This window comes from Bos taurus, chromosome 2 (assembly GCF_002263795.3).
Source record: "Bos taurus isolate L1 Dominette 01449 registration number 42190680 breed Hereford chromosome 2, ARS-UCD2.0, whole genome shotgun sequence".
Lineage (NCBI taxonomy): Eukaryota > Metazoa > Chordata > Mammalia > Artiodactyla > Bovidae > Bos > Bos taurus.
In genome coordinates, this window is record NC_037329.1 from 127150682 (window position 1) to 127169350 (window position 18669).

Genomic DNA, 18669 nt, shown 5'->3' on the forward strand with positions numbered 1-18669 from the left:
GGTAGCCTTTCCCTTCTCCAGGGGATTTTCCCAACCTATGGATCGAACCCAGGTCTCCTGGATTGCAGGCGGATTCTTTACCAGCTGAGCCACAAGGGAAGCCCAAGAATATTGGAGTGGGTAGCCTATCCCTTCTTCAGCAGATCTATGTCAAAGGGAGAGGTCTATAAAGCTCTGAACACCTGCCTGACCCTCTGTGACCTTCTGAGAAAGGGTATCATCAAGATATTTTATATTTCAGTATTGTTAGAACTGGAAAGGCCATAGTAGGACTCCTGGATCCAGCCACAGGTCAGCAAAGAGCAGTGAGGAGCCTGAGGGAATGGAAAGGAGTAGGATGGGGGAAAACAACAGAATGGGAAAGACTAGCAAATTCTTCAAGAAAATTAGAGATACCAAGGGAACATTTCATGCAAAGATGGGCTCGATAAAGGACAGAAATGGTATGGACTAACAGAAGCAGAAGATAAGAAGAGGTGGCAAAAATACACAGAAGAACTATACAAAAAAGATCTTCACAACACAGATAACCATGATGGTGTGATCACTCACCTAGAGCCAGACATCCTGGAATGTGAAGTCAAGTAGGCCTTAGGAAGCATCACTATGAACAAAGCTAGTGGAGGTGATGGAATTCCAGCTGAGCTGTTTCAAATCCTAAAAGATGATGCTATGAAAGTGCTGCACTCAATATGTCAGCAAATTTGGAAAACTCAGCAGTGGCCACAGGACTGGAAAAGGGCAGTTTTCATTCCAATCCCAAAGAAAGGCAATGCCAAAGAATGTTCAAACTACTGCACAATAGCACTCATCTCACATGCTAGCAAAGTAATGTTCAAAATTCTCCAAGCCAGGCTTCAAGAGTAAGTGAATTGTTAACTTCCAGATGTTCAAGCTGGTTTTAGAAAAGAGAGGAACCAGATATCAAATTGCCAACACCTGTTGGATCATGGAAAAAGCAAGAGAGTTCCAGAAAAACATTTATTTTCTGCTTTGTTGACTATGCCAAAACCTTTGTGTGGATCACAAAAAACTGGAAAATTCTGAAAGAGATGGGAACACCGGACCACCTGACCTGTTTCTTGAGAAATCTTTATGCAGGTCAGGAAGCAGCAGTTAGGATTGGACATAGAACAGCAGACTGGTTCCAAATAGGGAAAGGAGTACATCAAGGCTGTATATTATCACCCTGCTTATTTGACTTATATGCAGAGTACATCATAAGAAACACTGGGCTGGAAGAAGCCCAAGCTGGAATCAAGATTGCTGGGAGAAATATCGATAACCTCAGATATGCAGATGACACCACTCTTATGGCAGAAAGTGAAGAAGAACTAAAGAGCCTCTTGATGAAAGTGAAAGAGGAGAGTGAAAACGTTGGCTTAAAACTCAACATTCAGAAAACTAAGATCATGGCATCTGGTCCCATCACTTCATGGCAAATAGATGGGGAAACAGTGGAAACAGTGAGAGACTTTATTTTTGGGGGCTCCAAAATCACTGCAGCCATGCAGTGCAGCCATGGTGACTGCAGCCATGAAACTAAAAGACGCTTACTCCTTGGAAGAAAAGTTATGACCAACCTAGACAGCATATTAAAAAGCAGAGATGTTACTTTGCCAACAAAGGTCTGTCTAGTCAAAGCTATGGTTTTTCCAGTAGTCATGTATGGATGTGAGAGTTGGACTATAAAGAAAGCTGAGCACCGAAAAATTGGTGCTTTTACTGTGGTGTTGGAGAAAAGTCTTGAAAGTCTCTTGGACTGCAAGGAGATCCAACCAGTCCATCCTAAAGGAAATCAGTCCTGAATATTCATTGGAAGGACTGATGCTGAAGCTGAAGCTCCAATATTTTGGCCACCTGATGCAAAGAACTGACTTATTTGAAAAGACTCTGATACTGGGAAAGATTGAAGGCAGGAGAGAAGGGGATAACAGAGGATGAAATGGTTGGATGGCATCACCGACTCAATGGATATGAGTTTGAGTAAACTCTGGGAGTTGGTGATGGACAGGGAGGCCTGGCATGCTGCAGTCCATGGGGTGGGAAAGAATCAGACTGAACTGAGTGACTGAACTGAACTGAGGATGGGGGAACCTCAGTGCAAGTGACCTGGCCCCCTAAGCCATCTGTTGCGAATCCCTACTAGCAGCCCAGGGCAACTAGGGAGAGGGACCGGGGCGTTTGAATGACAAATTACCAGCGATTACAAGGCCATTGGGCCTAAGGCTGCTTTTCCTCTCTCCAAGGGGATGAGGTTTATAAAGGATAAGTGGTGCGCTTTTTCTAGCTGGCCCAGGGTGCCTCCCACGCAATGGCTAGAGGATGCTGTTGGAGGCTCCTGGGAGTGTCAATGGACCGGCTTCCAGAAAGACGCATTAAAACCCAGCTCCGAGGTAAGCTCTAGAGCCTGGACACTGGCAAATCAGTCTTTGGCCTGGTTGCCATGGAGACAGACAGGCAGCAGCTGCGCGGGAAGAGGGAACAGCAGCTTCGCCGACATCCAGGATTGAGACAGCCCTGGTGGGGGAGGGGCTCGGCACCGCCCTTTCTCCCCCAGATACAGAGGCTCCTGTCTGCCCCCCAACGTCCGAGACTCCCAGGATCTGGTGAGTTGCCAGGGTCACAAAGGGAGACGTGGCAGTTCTGGCGCCTCAAGCCTCGATTTTCTGCTTCCAGGCCAGCGCCCTCCCGCTGCCCTGTTCAGCTTTTGGAGCAAACAGATCTTCCGGAGCTCCTGGGCCCCGGGAGGGTTCCCAAGCTCCCGCCTTGGAGGTGATAAGTCACTGGAGGTGAATCCCAGAGTGTTGGCCACCGGAGGCCAATTTGGCCCCGTGCTCTGTCGCGTCTCTCCGGAAAACCTGGCAGGGGCTCTGACCAGCCATTGTCTGGGAAGGGAGCTTGAAGCTGAGCCCAGAGACAACGCGGTAAATGATGGGGTTTATTGTTCCCGCATTTGATGCTACACTGATATCATTAATTTGTGGCTTCAAGCCCTGTCCTCCCTTGCCTGGCTCCTGTGGGTTATCTCTGGAGACTGAAGGTGGGAGAGAAGGGGCCTGGAATCCAGGTTGCCCGAGTCCCCTTTCGCAGCCGAGCTGCCAGAAGGCTGTGGCTCAGCATCTCGGGTTCCTCCTCTCTGGTAAGAGGAGAAACGAGGCTGAGGTCCTGGTGACATCCGGGGCTTTGGGCTACTGGGCGTTGCATGTCAACAAGGAGGTCACCTGAGAACACAGCCTTAGCGTGGAGGAAGAACAGAGAGCTGGGGAAATGCAGAGGCTACTGCCGAACAGACAGGCTTTTGATGTTGCTGCTATAATTATGAAGGTAGTTCACATGTGGGCGTAATTACAGAAAAAAACTCACTGTATATAGAGTAAATTGAGAAAATGACCCATCACCTTAAATCCCAGTCCCTCATCCCTGCTGGAAAGTACTGATAATTTTGTTGTGTATCTTTTCTGACTTTCTCTATGCTTGTACTTATCCTCCTATGTTATTACTGTTTTTTAACTACACAAATGATATAAAACATTTATAAAAGATGCAAATACCACAGATATACGTCGAGTCAAAAGCAAAGATAGTCTTTTAGTGTATTCCTTTTGCCAGAGAGAGCTATTGTTAACAATTTAATGCCCTTCATACATTAATGTCCAAACACACAGAGCTTCAGCTTTTCTTTTTTGTGCATAAATGCAGCCACAGCATCCATGTTGTTCTGCAAGTTGCTTTCCCTGCTATGATAATGTTAGTTACTCTGCAGGTTTTTGCATGTTGCTTTACCTACCCCATTCTCCATAACTGCTACTTCATATTCTGCATGATGGATGTTCTGTACTTGTTGAAGTCGTCTCCTTCCATAAACACTTGAGTTGTCTACCATCTTTTGTGATTAATAACACTTTGCAAACTTGTTCATCGATTTATGCAGGGTTTATTTCTAGAAGTAGAATTTGTGGGTTACTGTGTATGTCTTTAATTTTTCTAAGTACTAGGAGGTTTTATTCTTAAGTTTTTGTTTGTTTTTTTTTAAATGCCATTCAAGGCATAGATGCCCACTGCAAAAAACTGGAAAGGTATAAAAAGCTATCTGGGGAAACAAAATCACTTACAGTCCCTCCACACAGCAGTCCTGACTGTTCACTTTTTGGCAATTATTGTCTATGCCTGCTATTGTTACAGCGATCAGAGCATACTGCATAGATAATTTTCTACCTGGCTTTTTAAAAAAAACTTAACAGTATAAGCATCTTCCTACGTCACTAAGATATTTTTGTAGACATCCTTTTTATGATTTCACGATAGCATTATATGTACACACCATAATTTTTTCTCCATTGTTGGACTTCTAAGTTGCCTACATTTTTTCACTATGATAACCAGTGAATATCTTTCTGCATAAATCTTTGTCTGAAATCTGATAATTTCCTTAAGCTAGATTCTGAGAAGGAGAATTACTGGGTCTAGAGATAGAAATTTTGCTGAATCTGTTTTTTTTAAGTTGAATTTCGAATTGCTAATATGTGCACATGATACAAAATTCCAAAAATACTAAAGATTACACAGTGGGAAAAAATGTGTCCCTCAGTTGTGGTTTTCCTTCTTACAAGCAACAATATCACCTGTCTTTTTGTGTGTCTTTCCTAGGGAAAAAATACATGTACATGTATATATATATATATACACACTCTTTTTTCATATAAAAACAGTAGTACATCATATACATACTTTTTTCTCTTTTCACTTAAAATTTCTTGATGATTGTTCCACATGTAAAATAGAAAACTGCCTTATTTTCTAGAAATAGTGCATAGAATTGCCTTAAATGGGTGTGCCGTGGTTAAACGAATCAATTCTATTGGTACATTTTTAGATGTCTCCCATCTGTTGCTATTCGAGCAGTGCAGTAATGAATGTCCTCACATATATGCCGTTTTGTCCATGTGTTACTGCATCCATCTGTAGAATACAGGCCTTTGGGTGGAACTGCTGGGTCCCAGGGAATATGCATTTTACATCTTGATAGCTATGGCTATCTCTATAGAGGGTGACCATTTCTTCCCTGAAGGGTGTGGACAGTTTTTTAAAGCTCTTGATTCAAATGGCCAAACTGCTCTCCGGAAAAGTGTTACCTGTTTCTACTCTCACCAGCAATACGGTGCCCTGTTCATTCCTCCCACTCAGTAGAAAGAGTATGGTGATGTTTGCAGTGTTCTCATTTTTTTTTTTTTTTTCCAAAAGGATCTGTGTAAGATCATCAAAAGTGAGCAAATAATTACTTTTTTAAATAAAAACACAGGATATGGAAGAAATTTCGAATCCCAGTGTTGCCCCTCTATAGGTGTGACCCCGGGGAAATTCCTCATCCCCTTTGAACCTGTCCTAAGAGTTGTCATGGGGAGGAAATGAGCTAATACACTTAGTACAGTGCTTGGCACATAGCAAGGTCTCAAAAGGTGGTAGCTAAGAAGAAAATTTTAAAGGGGAAAAAAAAAGAAAATGCCAGCCCTCTAAGTAATCCCAACCGGGAGAGGAAGGGAGCCTTCCAGGCTCTTGAAGTGACCTGGGCGGTGCCAGCTTTGTTCTTTTCCTCAAATTGTCCCACTGCTCTTTCCTGCCTTGGGGAGGAAAAGGGAAACCAGGCCACCAGGTCCTGGGGAGACACAACCCCACACCAGGACTGACCCTTAGGAAAGGCTTGGGGTCTGGGACCTCACCCAGCTTCACCGGACTCCACTCGGAGGGGCCCAGGCAGAGCTTAGTCGTCGCCCTCCCTGGAGGTCCCTGCTGCAGAGCTGACACCCTGATCGGAGGAGACTGGTTAGAGAGAAGTGTAGGTCCAGCCTTCCTCGTCTCCCGCAAAGCTAACGGCGGGCGGCGGCTGCCTGTGCTCCGGGATGGACCCTTTCGGAGCAGCCCCGGTGGGCGCGGCTGGGAGGTCCGCGAGAAATCGTCGTGCCGCTCTCGCCCCCTTCCAGCCCCTCCGGGCGCCGGCTGGAGGTGCTGCAAGGGGCTGGGAGGTGTCGCCAGGGCTGGTGCTGGATGCTGCGGTGCAGCTCGGATGCAGGGCGGCCACGGGGGGACCCCCACTCCCAGCGAGGCTCGGCCGCCCCCTCCTCCCAGAACAGAGCCGCTGCCTTGAAAAATCAGCTGCCAGAGACGCCATTTCTGGTCCCACCCTGAGTCGGCCGAGGAAGAGCCAATCACCACCCTGGGTGCAGCTCTGAAAGCCGCAGGTTGCAGCTGCTTTGGGTGGGAGCGCGGATCTGCGGGGTGAAGCCATTTTCTGGGAGGAATTTGCAGTCATTTCTACTCGCGGTCTAATCACCATGTTGAGAATTTTAGTCATCCTGCCCCCCCCCACCCCCACCCCCTTACACTGGGAGCTTTTCTGAATTTTCCATGGAGAGCTGACAAGGGGCAACGCAAAGTGATGCAAAACGTGTGTCTTGGGTGCCGGTTGAAGTGGGGTCTAAGCTTGGCCCTGTCCTTAACCTGCTCCGTGATTGCGAGAAAGCAGTACAGCCCCAGACTTCATTCTTCTCATTTTAAAAAATGCAGAGAAGGAATAAAAGCAGACCATATCAAGGACTGGTGAGGTTGTGGGGAAATGCATTCTCTCGATTTGCCCTTATCTAGTAAAACTGAAAATATTCATGCCCTGTGCCCCGACGATTCTCTTTCTTGGTTTCTACCCTGGAGAAATACTTGCACATGTATTCAAGAAGGCTGTCCATTGCAGGATCATACCTAGTAAGAAACCAGTGAAACAGCTCAATGGCCGTCAATAGGGAAAGTACAAATAAAATAGGGCCCGTATTCATAATGAGTAACTATATTGCAGTTAGAAGGAATAACTTAGATCCATACATGCAGAGACATGGATAGAGCTCAAAATCTATTAAATGAAAGCAAAGTTATAGGATAATGCATATAATGCAGTTTTTGCAACATATCAGAACTGTGGATTTTCTAGGATATCTTCAAACATATGTAAAAAAAAAATTTTTTTTAGTGAAAGGACTGTAAGATATACTCTTGGCTCAAGAGTGACTTTCTCTGGGGAGGAGGGGCAGGGAGTTGGGAGAGTGAGTAGAGGTGAACAGGAACTTCAACTTTCTTTGTAACTCCTAATTTTTTCTTTAAAAAAAAAAATGACACTGCATTACTACCTTAAGGAATTTTAAACTGCACAGTCATAAAGAAAACACTGGAAACAAATGTCAAAATGTAAATGATGATTAATTCTAGGTGATGGGAAATATGAGTAACCGTTATTTTCTTCTTTGTACTTTTGGGGGTTTACTTTCGTGTTTTTTTGTTTTTTTTTTTTAATGCAGGGATATTTGTACACAAGTGTCCATAGCACCATTATTCACAATAGCCAAAAGGTGGAAGCAGTCCAAATGTCCATCAATGGATGAATGGATAAACAAAATGTTGCAATGGAATATTTAACTCTGCCTTAAAAAGGAAGTAATTGCTGACATATGCTACAACATGGATGAGCCTTGAGGACATTATGCTTAGTGAAATCATGCAGCCACAAAAAGACAAATAGTGTATGATTTTGCTTATGTGAGGTACCAGGTAGTCAAAATCACAGAAACAGAAAATAGAATGATGGTTGCCAGGGGCTGGGGGAGAGGAGAGAGGTATTGTTTAATAGGGGTAGAGTTTCAGATGTACAAGAGTTTTGAGCATGGATGGTGCTGATGATGGTTTCCCAGGTGGCTCTGTGGTAAAGAATCTGCCTGCAATGCAGGAGAGGCAGGTTTGATCCCTGGGAGGGGGGAAGATCCCCTGGAGGAGGAAACAGCAACCCACTGCAGTGTTCTTTCCTGGAAAATCCCATGGACAGAGGAGCCTGGTGGGCTACAGTCCATGGGGTCACAAAAGAGTTGGACACGACTGAGCAACTAAACAACAGCAACAAATGGGGCCGATGCTTGCGCAACAGTTTACCTGTATTTATTTATTTATCGGCTGTGCCACAAGGCTTGCAGGGTCTTCGTTCCCTGACCAGGGATTCAACCCAGAGCCATGGCAGTGAAAGCACTTGGTCCTAAACACTGGACTGCCAGGGAATTCCAAATACACGTGTTTAGTACCACTGAACTGTACACTTAAAATGGGTTAAATGGTAAATTTTATGTTATGTGTATTTTAACAGAATAAAAAATTGTAAAAAAAAATATAGTAGGAGACGATCCTATTTAACAAAACCCTGCTATTAGACAGTCCATCAATCTAGTACCATACATCACCAAATATAAGATGACGACTGCAGAATGCACCATTATTTTATGTAATACCAAGAAAGAAAAACTGGTACCAATTAAACTCTGATATCAACTGATTAAAAGACACTTTCTATTCCAAAGATGGTAATTTTTTAGATTCAAAAGAATATGGTAAGCAGTTTATACACTAAATGATCACCTTTAAAATCCACCCGCAAAGTTCAGATTGGTTGTTTTTTCTTCCATTTGGTTGTGCTGGGTCTTAGTTGTTGTGTGTGGGATCTAGTCTTAACCGCTTAACCAAGAGGGAAATCCCCAGATTGGTTTTTAATTGTAGCACACCTGTCCTTTGTTTTTTTAACAGATTGTGTTTGCATATCATCTCAGACAAATAAATGGTGATTTGTCTACCTAAAAAAGAGAAAAAAAAGCAGCAGTGGGGTTCAAGAGTGACTGTGTGTGTGTGTGTGTGTATGTGTGTGTGTGTATGTGCGTGCGTGCGGGTTCATGCTAAGTGGCTTCAGTTGTGTCCCACTCTTTGCTACCCTATGGACTGTAGCTCTCCAGGCTCCTCTGTTCATGGGATTCTCCAGGCAAGAATACTGAAGTTGAGTTGCCATGCCCTTCTCCAGGGGATCTTCCCAACCCAGAGATTGAACCAATGTCTCTTATATCTCCCTGAATTGGCAGATGGGTTCTTTACCACTAGTGCCACCTGGGAAGCCCAAGAGTGACTGTGTGACCCATGAAATCCCCAAGGTCAGCCGTGGCAGGGATGATGAGAAAGTGGAGTTGCCCAGTGGGTGTGGTAATGTAGATGTCATTGGAGATCCTGGCAAGAACAGTGTCTGTAGACAGAGGTGGAGCGTGAGTCTGCATGAGGAGGATTTGAAGAGTCAGAGAAAGCAACAAAGACAGCCTTTTTGGAGAGCCTTGTTATAGGGGTGAGCAGAGAAATAGGGGATTCTGGAAGGAGTCATCAGACAGTTTAAGGCAGAATGAATTGCAGCCTGGAAACATACTAACGAAGGGAAGACTGATGCAGGAAAGAGATGTGACACAAGCGTGGGTCCCAGGTCCTCTTTTTTGTACCCCTACCCCTCCTCTTTCTCCGGCTTTGTTTCCCCGGGTTTTCTCTGACTTTCTTCTCCTTACCCCACTCTCTCTTCTTGTAATGAGCCATTATAATCAACCTTAAGATTATCAACCCTGAATATTCATTGGAAGGACTGATGCTGAAGCTGAAGCTTCAATACTTTGGCCACCTGATGCGAAGAGCCGATTCACTGGAAAAGACCCTGATGTTGGGCAAGATTGAAGGCAGGAGGAGAAGGGGGTGACAGAGGATGAGATGGTTGGATGGCATCACTGATTCAATGGACATGAGTTTGAACAAACTCTGAGAGATAGTGAAGGATGGGGAAGCCTGGCATGCTGCAGCCCTTGGGGTCACAAAGAGTTGGCCACGACTGAGCAACTGAACAGCAACATAGTCAACCTTATCTCTGTGAGCATGCAGCACAGCAATTTGCTCTTCCTGCAAAGATTTGCCAAGTTATCCTGACCTTTCTTCATATAAAGCAGTCCTTCAGGCCATTAAAATAGGATCTTTTCTGTCCCGGATGAGGATTTGTTGACTCAAGAAGACTCTTGACAGTCCCTTGGACTGCAAGGAGATCAAACCAGTCAATCCTAAAGGAAATCAACCCTGAATATTCACTTGAAGGACTGACACTGAAGCTGAAGCTCCAAACTTTGGCCTCCTAATGTGAAGAGCCGACTGACTCATTGGAAAAGACCCTGATGATGGGAAAGATTGAAGGCAGGAGGAGAAGGGGATGACAGAGGATGAGATGGTTGGATGGCATCACCGACTCAATGGACGTGAGTTTGAGCAAGGTCTGGGAGATGGTGAAGGACAGAGAAGCCTGACGTGATGCAGTCCATGGGGTCACATGACTTAGTGACTGAACAGCAACAATAACAATAGGCCCCAGTAGCCTCTTCTTCTGCTAGTTGTCAATACCACCAGTATGGTTTGTCTTTTCTTTGGTGTGTATCTTATGAACCCAGCTGGACTGTAAGAACCTTAAGGACAGGGACTCCACATGATGTTTCTTCGGGTCCCCCATGATACTGATTGGCTGTGCAGAGTATTCATTTACTCCTTATTTACTGAGTACTTGCTGTGGGCTGGGATCTGTGCAAGGTGATCCAGATCAACAGTCCCTACCTTCAAAGAGTTCGTGGTCCAGACAGGAGGCAAACGGGTAATCAAATAATAGCAAATCAAATGTCAAGTGCTGTACTAGAGAAATGTAGGGTGCAGTGGAGGCTTAGAGAAGGAAGAGGTTAACTCCTTGGGAATGAACAGGGAAGCTTTTGCTGGGGAAATGGGAGTGGGTGGCAATGACAGAGCACTTGAAAGACGGCCAGGAGTTTTCCGCTGGACTGGAGGAGAGAAGGCATCAGCAGAGGGAGGACGCAGAGTCGCAGAGGTGTGGAACAGCACGCGTGTTTGGAGAAGGGCAGGTCTTTTGATGTGGCGGTACGGTGGGTGGGGAAAACAATGGTAGGAGAAGATCCTGGAGAGACGGGAAAGAGTGGACTGGGGAGAGCCGCGTGTGCCAGGCTAGGGAACTTGGCTGTACACCCAGGGTTAAGGGGAAGGACGGGATCAGACTTTAGAGAGAACCCTGCGGTGACAGTGGACTAGAGGCTCACTTGCTTTTGGCAGTCATGGTTTTAGAAACAGTTTGAGTGTGAGCTAAGTCGCTTCAGTGGTGTCCGATTTTTTGTGACCCTATGGACTGTAGCCCTACAGGTTCCTCTGACTATGGGATTCTCTAGGCAAGAATAACTGGGGTGGGTTGCCACGCCCTCCTCCAGGGGATCTTCCTTGACCCAGGAATCCAACCGGCATCTCTTACATCTCCTGCATTGGTAGATGGGTTTTTTCTTTTATCCCTAGCACCACCTGGGAAACCCTAGAAACAGTTTGTGCCTGTGTGCATGCTAAATTGCTTTAGTCATGTCTGACTCTTTGCAACCCAGGCTCCTCTGTTCATGGGATTCTCCAGGCAAGAAGTCGGTTGCCATGCCCTCCTCCAGGGGATCTGCCTGACCCAGGGATCAAATTCATGTCTCTTACCTCTCCTGTGTTGGCAGGCAGGTTCTTTACCTAGGAAGCCCATAGAAACAGTTTACTTATATTTAATTAGGTGCTGATATTTTAAAATCAGGAAATTTCACAAGAAAGCCTAAATTCCAGCTTCTTGAGCCACACATTGTTCTAGGATAGACTTCAGCCAAAGCTATCTGTTAATGGAAGCTGTTATGAATTGAATTGGATCCCTGCCTCCCACCGAAATGTTGAAGTCCTACCTGTAACCTTGAACGTGACCTTATTTGTAAATTGGGTCTGTTCAGATAACCAGGAGAAGATAAGGTCATCAGGGTAGGCCCTCTTTTTTTTTGGCTGCACTGGTTCTTTGGTGCATAGCTCTGGCTTTCTTTTGTTGCCGGGGCATCTCTTGTTGCAGAGCGAGAGGCTCAGGCTTCAGTCATTGTGGCACCTGGCCTTGGTTGCCCTGCAGCACATGGGATCTTAGTCCCCAGACCAGGGATGGAACCCCTATCCCCTGCATTGGGAGGCGGATTCTTAACCACTGGACCACCAGGGAAGCCCCCAGGGGAGTCCTTAAGCCAGTACAACTGCTGTCCTTATATAAAGGGGAAGTTTGGACAGATAAATGCACAGAGAAGAAGATATGAGGATGTGGGCTCGGGGAGGGGGTTGCTATCTATAAGCCAAGCAACAGCTGAGGCTGCCAGAAGCTAGAAGAGAGCGTGGCGGATTCTCCCTCCCATCCCTCTGAAGTAACCTGCTGTCATCTAGATTTTGGGTTTCTGGGCCCTGGAACCATGAGAGAAACATTTCTGTTGTTTGGGCCACCCGATTTATGGCACCTTGTTAAGGCAACCCCATGAAAGTAGTACACCCCATTCCTCCCCCTTAGATGGGGCCCCCATCCTCCAGTGGTTTGAGTTGTTAAATTTGAGTTGATGCCCTTGTTGGGAATGGATTCGAGGTAGGGGGCAGACTGAAGCCCATCTAGGCGGTGGTCTGTGGTGACCCAGTCAAGTGGTGGGAAGGGGGCAGTCATGAGCGCACCGCGGTGCTGGTGCTCACCGACTGATGTAAGGGCTTAGCAAGAAGCCCAGAAGGGCTGGAAATCAGCTCTGAGTTCCAGAGACACGGGCTTTTCTTTCACTTGTGTCTTTTCTCTTACACAGCATCCTCCTCCATCTGACACCCCAGCCACACCCTCCTCTTCCAGGCTTGAATGCTACTCCGTGAACATGTCCTCCTGGCCTCCGGGGTTGGGGGGGTGCGGTTCAGCAGCCTTGGTCTCAACTTCCTGTGACAGCTGTGACCTCTGTTCTCACTGAATTGCTAAGATTGCTGATAAGTGCCAACTGCTTGGAAGTTTTTATAAGTAACTGGGAACGTGTTTTGTGCCAGTCCACGGGAAAATGGGCTATGGAATGGCCCAGAAATTTAATGAATTAAAAGTAATGCTGTTTTTAGGCTCACGTGTGTCCATTCAAGAAAAAGACTAGGTCTCAGATGAAAATCATCCTTCCCTGTTCGAAACCCCAGCAGCCCAACAGAGGGCGAGTGCTGCTACCTCACCATCCCCATGCTCACATTTTGATTATTTGGAAAAGGATTCAAAGAAACATAGAAAGCAATCCAACCCTCCCATCCCCCTGGCCCCAGCCTCACCAGTAAAAGAAATGTCAATGGCTAAGGAAATAAGCGACCCCATGGTCTACAGCCTACCAGGCTCCTCCGTCCATGGGATTTTCCAGGCAAGAGTACTGGAGTGGGGTGCCATCGCCTTCTCCCTAAGGAAATAAGATGCTACATGCAAGGTGGTATCCTGAATAGGATCCTGGAACACAGAAAGAACCCCAATAGGCAACTGGGGAATCCAGGTAAAGCCAGTCACTTAGTTAATAGTATTGTGCCAGATTTAATCTTTTGGTGTGGATAAATGTACCATGATTATGTAAGATGTTAGCCTAGCAGGGAGCTGGCTGAAAGGTCTGTGGGAACTAGGTGTACTACCTTTGCAACTCTCTGGAAATCTAAAATGATTTCAAATTTAAAAGTTTAAAAAGAAGTTAAATATATATATTTTATAAATATATTTAAATGTCTCTGTGATAGTTGGTGCAGAATATATATATATATATACTTAGATTTATGCTGTTTGTCCCTCAGCCCTAAGTGTGGTTTAATGGCCAAAAAGACATCAACCAGATGGTTAACATTTGGTGAGTTCATGGCACTGTAGGGATACAAAGACAAAACCACATAGAATCCTGCCCTGAAGACGCTTACTCTCTACTGAGGAGAACAAACATACTTATGGATAGCTACAATACAGGACAGTGGATGGGGATCAGAAAGACTGATCAAGACCTTGAAGGTGGGAAGAATTTCAGTACACACAAAAACCAAGGGCTCAAGGCTGAGAGTTGCTGTCAGCAAAACACACAGGAGTGTGACTTTATAGGAAGTGACTCCATGGACTGTAGCCTGCCAGGCCCCTCTGTCCGTGGGATTCTCCAGGCAAGAATACTGGAGTGGGTTGCCATTCCCTTCTCCAGGGGATCTTCCTGACCCAGGGATCGAATCTGGGTGTCCTGCATTACAGGCAGATTCTTTACTGTCTGAGCCACCAGGGGAGCCCTACAACAAGAGAGACCACAACAATGAGAACCCCATCTAGGACTAACCCTCCCCCACCTACCCTCCACCCCTGCGACTGGAGAAAATCCATGCACAGTCGCAAAGACCCAGTGAAGCAAAAAATAAATATTTTTAAAAAGTAAAGCACAGCTTCAGATTTTTGCTGTGACTTGAGTTAGTTGTGTGATCTTGGACAAATGTCTAAAGTTCTCTGTATGGCTTTTCTCCCCCATTGTAAAATAATAGGGTTAGGCTAATAAAACAGTTTAGAGTGATAGCTAAAAGCCTAGACTTGGAACCAGACTGCAAAACCTCTGTGCTCCCCTGTGGCATGGTTACTCACATGACTTAAATCTCTTTTCAGGCCTGCTGCTAGCATTTGTTAGACCTAAGGCAGGAGTATAAAAGGGAAGCCCACATATCTTATGTCTAAGTATTTAAGAGTTATAAGTCAAGCTAACAAACAGTTTTTTAAAAAATACGTGTTTTACCCTTGTACTGAGTTGGCCAGTACAATTTGGTATAGCACAATTGCCTGGTGTAACAGACAAATTTGGCCTTGGAGTACAGAATGAAGCAGGGCAGAGGCTAATAGAGTTTTGCCAAGAGAACACACTGGTCATAGCCAACACCCTCTTCCAACAACACAAGAGAAGACTCTACACATGGACATCACCAGATGGTCAACACTGAAACCAGACTGATTATATTCTTTGCAGCCAAAGGTGGAGAAGCTCTACAGTCAGCAAAAACAAGACCAGGAGCTGACTGTGGTTCAGATCATGAACTCTTTATTGCCAAATTCAGACTTAAATTGAAGAAAGTAGGGAAAACCACTAGACCATTCAGGTATGACCTAAATCAAATGTCTTATGATTGATTATACAGTGGAAGTGAGAAATAGATTTAAGGGACTAGATCTGATAGACAGAGTGCCTGATGAACTATGGATGGAGGTTTGTGACATTATGAAGGAGACAGGGATCAAGACCATCCCCAAGACAAAGAAATGGAAAACAGCAAAATGGCTGTCTGAGGAGCCTTTACAGATAGCTGTGAAAAGAAGAGAAGCGAAAAGCAAAGGAAAAAAGGAAAGATATACCCATCTGAATGCAGAGTTCCAAAGAAGAGCAAGAAGAGATTTAAAAAAGCCTTCCTCAGTGATCAATGCAAAGAAATAGAGGAAAACAATAGAATGGGAAAGACTAGGGATCTCTTCAAGAAAATTAGGGATACCAAGGGAACATTTCATGCAAAGATGGGCTCAATAAAGGACAGAAATGGTATGGACCTAACAGAAGCAGAAGATATTAAGAAGAGGTGGCAAGAATATACAGAAGAACTATACAAAAAAAGGTCTTCACAACCCAGATAACCATGATGGTGTGATCACTCACCTAGAGCCAGACATCCTGGAATGTGAAGTCAAGTAGGCCTTAGGAAGCATCACTATGAACAAAGCTAGTGGAGGTGATGGAATTCCAGCTGAGCTGTTTCAAATCCTAAAAGATGATGCTATGAAAGTGCTGCACTCAATATGTCAGCAAATTTAGAAAACTCAGCAGTGGCCACAGGGCTGGAAAAGGGCAGTTTTCATTCCAATCCCAAAGAAAGGCAATGCCAAAGAATGCTCAAACTACTGCACAATTGCACTCATCTCACACGCTAGTAAAGTAATGTTCAAAATTCTCCAAGCCAGGCTTCAAGAGTAAGTAAATTGTTAACTTCCAGATGTTCAAGCTGGTTTTAGAAAAGAGAGGAACCAGATATCAAATTGCCAACATCCGTTGGATCATTGAAAAAGCAAGAGTTCCAGAAAAACATTTATTTCTGCTTTGTTGACTATGCCAAAGCCTTTGACTGTGTGGATCACAAAAAACTGGAAAATTCTGAAAGAGATGGGAATACCAGACCACCTGACCTGCAACTTGAGAAATCTGTATGCAGGTCAGGAAACAACAGTTAGAACTGGACATGGAACAACAGACTAGTTCCAAATAGTAAAAGGAGTTCGTCAAGGCTGTATATTGTCACCCTGCTCATTTGACTTATATGCAGAGTACATCATGAGAAATGCTGGGCTGGATGAAGATTGCTGGGAGAAATATCAATAACCTCAGATATGCAGATGACACCACCTTTATGGCAGAAAGTGAAGAAGAACTAAAGAGACTCTTGATGAAAGTGAAAGAGGAGAGTGAAAGAGTTGGCTTAAAACTCAACATTCAGAAAACAAAGATCACGGCATCCAGTCCCATCACTTCATGGCAAATAGATGGGGAAACAGTGCCAGACTTCATTTTCTTAAATGGCTCCAAAATCACTGCAGATGGTGACTGCAGCCATGAAATTAAAAGACGCTTACTCCTTGGAAGGAAAGTTATGACCAACCTAGACAGCATATTAAAAAACAGAGGCATTACTTTGCCAACAAAGGTCCATCTAGTCAAAGCTATGGCTTTTCCAGTAGTCTTGTATGGATGTGAGAGTTGGACTATAAAGAAAGCTGAGCACCAAAGAATTGATGCTTTTGAACTGTGGTGTTGGAGAAGACTCTTGAGAGTCCCTTGGACTGCAAGGAGATCCAACCAGTCCATCCTAAAGGAAATAAGTCCTGAATATTCATTGGAAGGATTGATGCTGAAGCTGAAACTCCAATCTTTGGCCACCTGATGCAAAGAGCTGACTCATTGGAAAACACCCTGATACTGGGAAAGATGGAAGGCAGGAGGAGAAGGGGACGACAGAGGATGAGATGGTTGGATAACATCACCAACTCAATGGACATGAGTTTGAGTAAACTCCAGGAGTTGGCGATGGACAGGGAGGCCTGGTGTGCTGCAGTTCATGGGGTCTAAAAGAGTCAGACACGACTGAGTGATTCAACTGAACTGAACTGAGTTGGCCAAAAATTTCATTCGAGTTTTCCCATAAGGTGGTATGGAAAGACCCAACCGAACTTTTTGGCCAACCCAATACTTTGACAAATATACTTGCAAAGTAACCTAGAAACTGGGTTTTGAGTTGAGAATCCTTGAGTTCCTTGGAGTTCCAGGTCAGAATGTGGCTGAGCTAGATCCCTTCTCTTCCTATTTATGGCTCCTGTATGTACCTTCCACACCCCAGACCTCATGGCCAGAGTGTATCCACACCCGTTATGAGTAGCCAGCCCTGGGTATAGGGTGTACTCAATGGCAGGGAAGTTTGCCCTTGGGAGGACAGAGCCAGGGAAGAGGTTGGTACAGTTGCTGAAAGTGGACCCTGGCTATTTGGACAGGGCGTTCTGGAGTCCTGGTTCTCACAGTGTAGTCTAGACCCATTCTCAGGGTGGGCATGGCTCCTTGGACCCAGGGGACTCCTTGCCTATGAAAATGTGCACAGCAGGAAATGGGTCAGAGTGAATCCCTTGGAAGTGCAGAGCCTAGGACAAGGACCCTGTTGACATGTCTAGGAAGATGCTGTCTCTTTGGGCCTCAGTTATTTTTAGAGGGACCCACTCACTAGGGTTTACCCAAGGCTTTCATGGTTGTGGCACCGAAAGTCCTGAATTCTAGGAAAAACCCTTAGTCCCAGGCAAACTGGGACAACTGGTTACCCTCACTTCCTCATCTTTATAATTCAAGTTAATAAATCTCATAAGATTGTTGTGGGGTTAGCATGAGTTAACAAACTTGGAGTGTTCAGACCAGTACCTGCCATGTGGTCAGTGGTCTATGACTATGTTAAGGCTATTAACATATTTTTTCAGATTTTTTTATTGTAGTAAAACATACATAACGTAAAAAGTACCATCATGACCATTTTATACAGTTCAGTGATATTAAATACATTCATAATGTTGTGCAACCATCACCACCATCCATCTCCATAACTCTTTTCATCTTAGGAGACTGAAACTCTATCCTCATTAAACAGTATCCCTCATTCGCTCTTCTCCACCAGCTCCTGGCAGAGGTATTCCCAGAACTGTACTTGCTGGAACATAGACTATGTCTGCTTTTGTTTTTGGTTTTTGGCTGTTCTGGGTCTTCGTTGCTGAGCATGGGCTTTCTCTAGTTGCTGTGAGCAGGGGTTATTCTTCATTGCAGTGCACAGGCTTCTCACTGAGGTGGTTTCTCTTGTGGAGCACAGGCTCTAAAGCACAAGCTTCAGTAGTTGCTGCAAATGGGCTCAGTAGTTGTGGAGCATGGGCTTTCGTTGCTCTGCGGCACATGGAATCTTCCTGGACCAGGGATCAGACCTGCGTCCTCTGCGCTGGCAGGCGGATTCCTATCCGCTGTACCACCAGTCCACGATAGTTCCCTTTTTAATTTTAGGGTGAACCTCCATACTGTTTTCCACAGCAACTGTGCCATCTTATATTCTCACCAACAGTGCACAAAGGCTTCAATTTCTCTACACCCTAACCAACACTTGCTATGTACTGGATTTTTGATAGTAGTCATCCTCATTTTGATTTGCATTTACCCAATGACTAGTAAACCGTGAACTTCCTGATGTTCAAGCTGGTTTTAGAAAAGGCAGAGGAACCAGAGATCAATTTGCCAGCATCCGCTGGATCATAGAAAAAGCAAGAGAGTTCCAGAAAAACATCTGTTTCTGCTTTATTGACTATGCCAAAGCCTTTGACTGTGTGGATCACAATAAACTGTGGAAAATTCT

At 45.0% G+C, this 18669-nt stretch overlaps 1 protein-coding gene across 1 annotated transcript in view; it reads left to right on the forward strand.

The window, feature by feature from the left end:
* Positions 1–2302: 2302 nt before the first annotated feature.
* STMN1 (stathmin 1) overlaps positions 2303–18669 on the forward strand; it is a 30827-nt gene continuing 14460 nt past the window's right edge. Inside the window, exon 1 of the mRNA XM_005203247.3 lies at positions 2303–2609. The gene's annotated coding sequence lies outside the window, so the exon portion shown is untranslated. The remainder of the gene's footprint in view (positions 2610–18669) is intronic.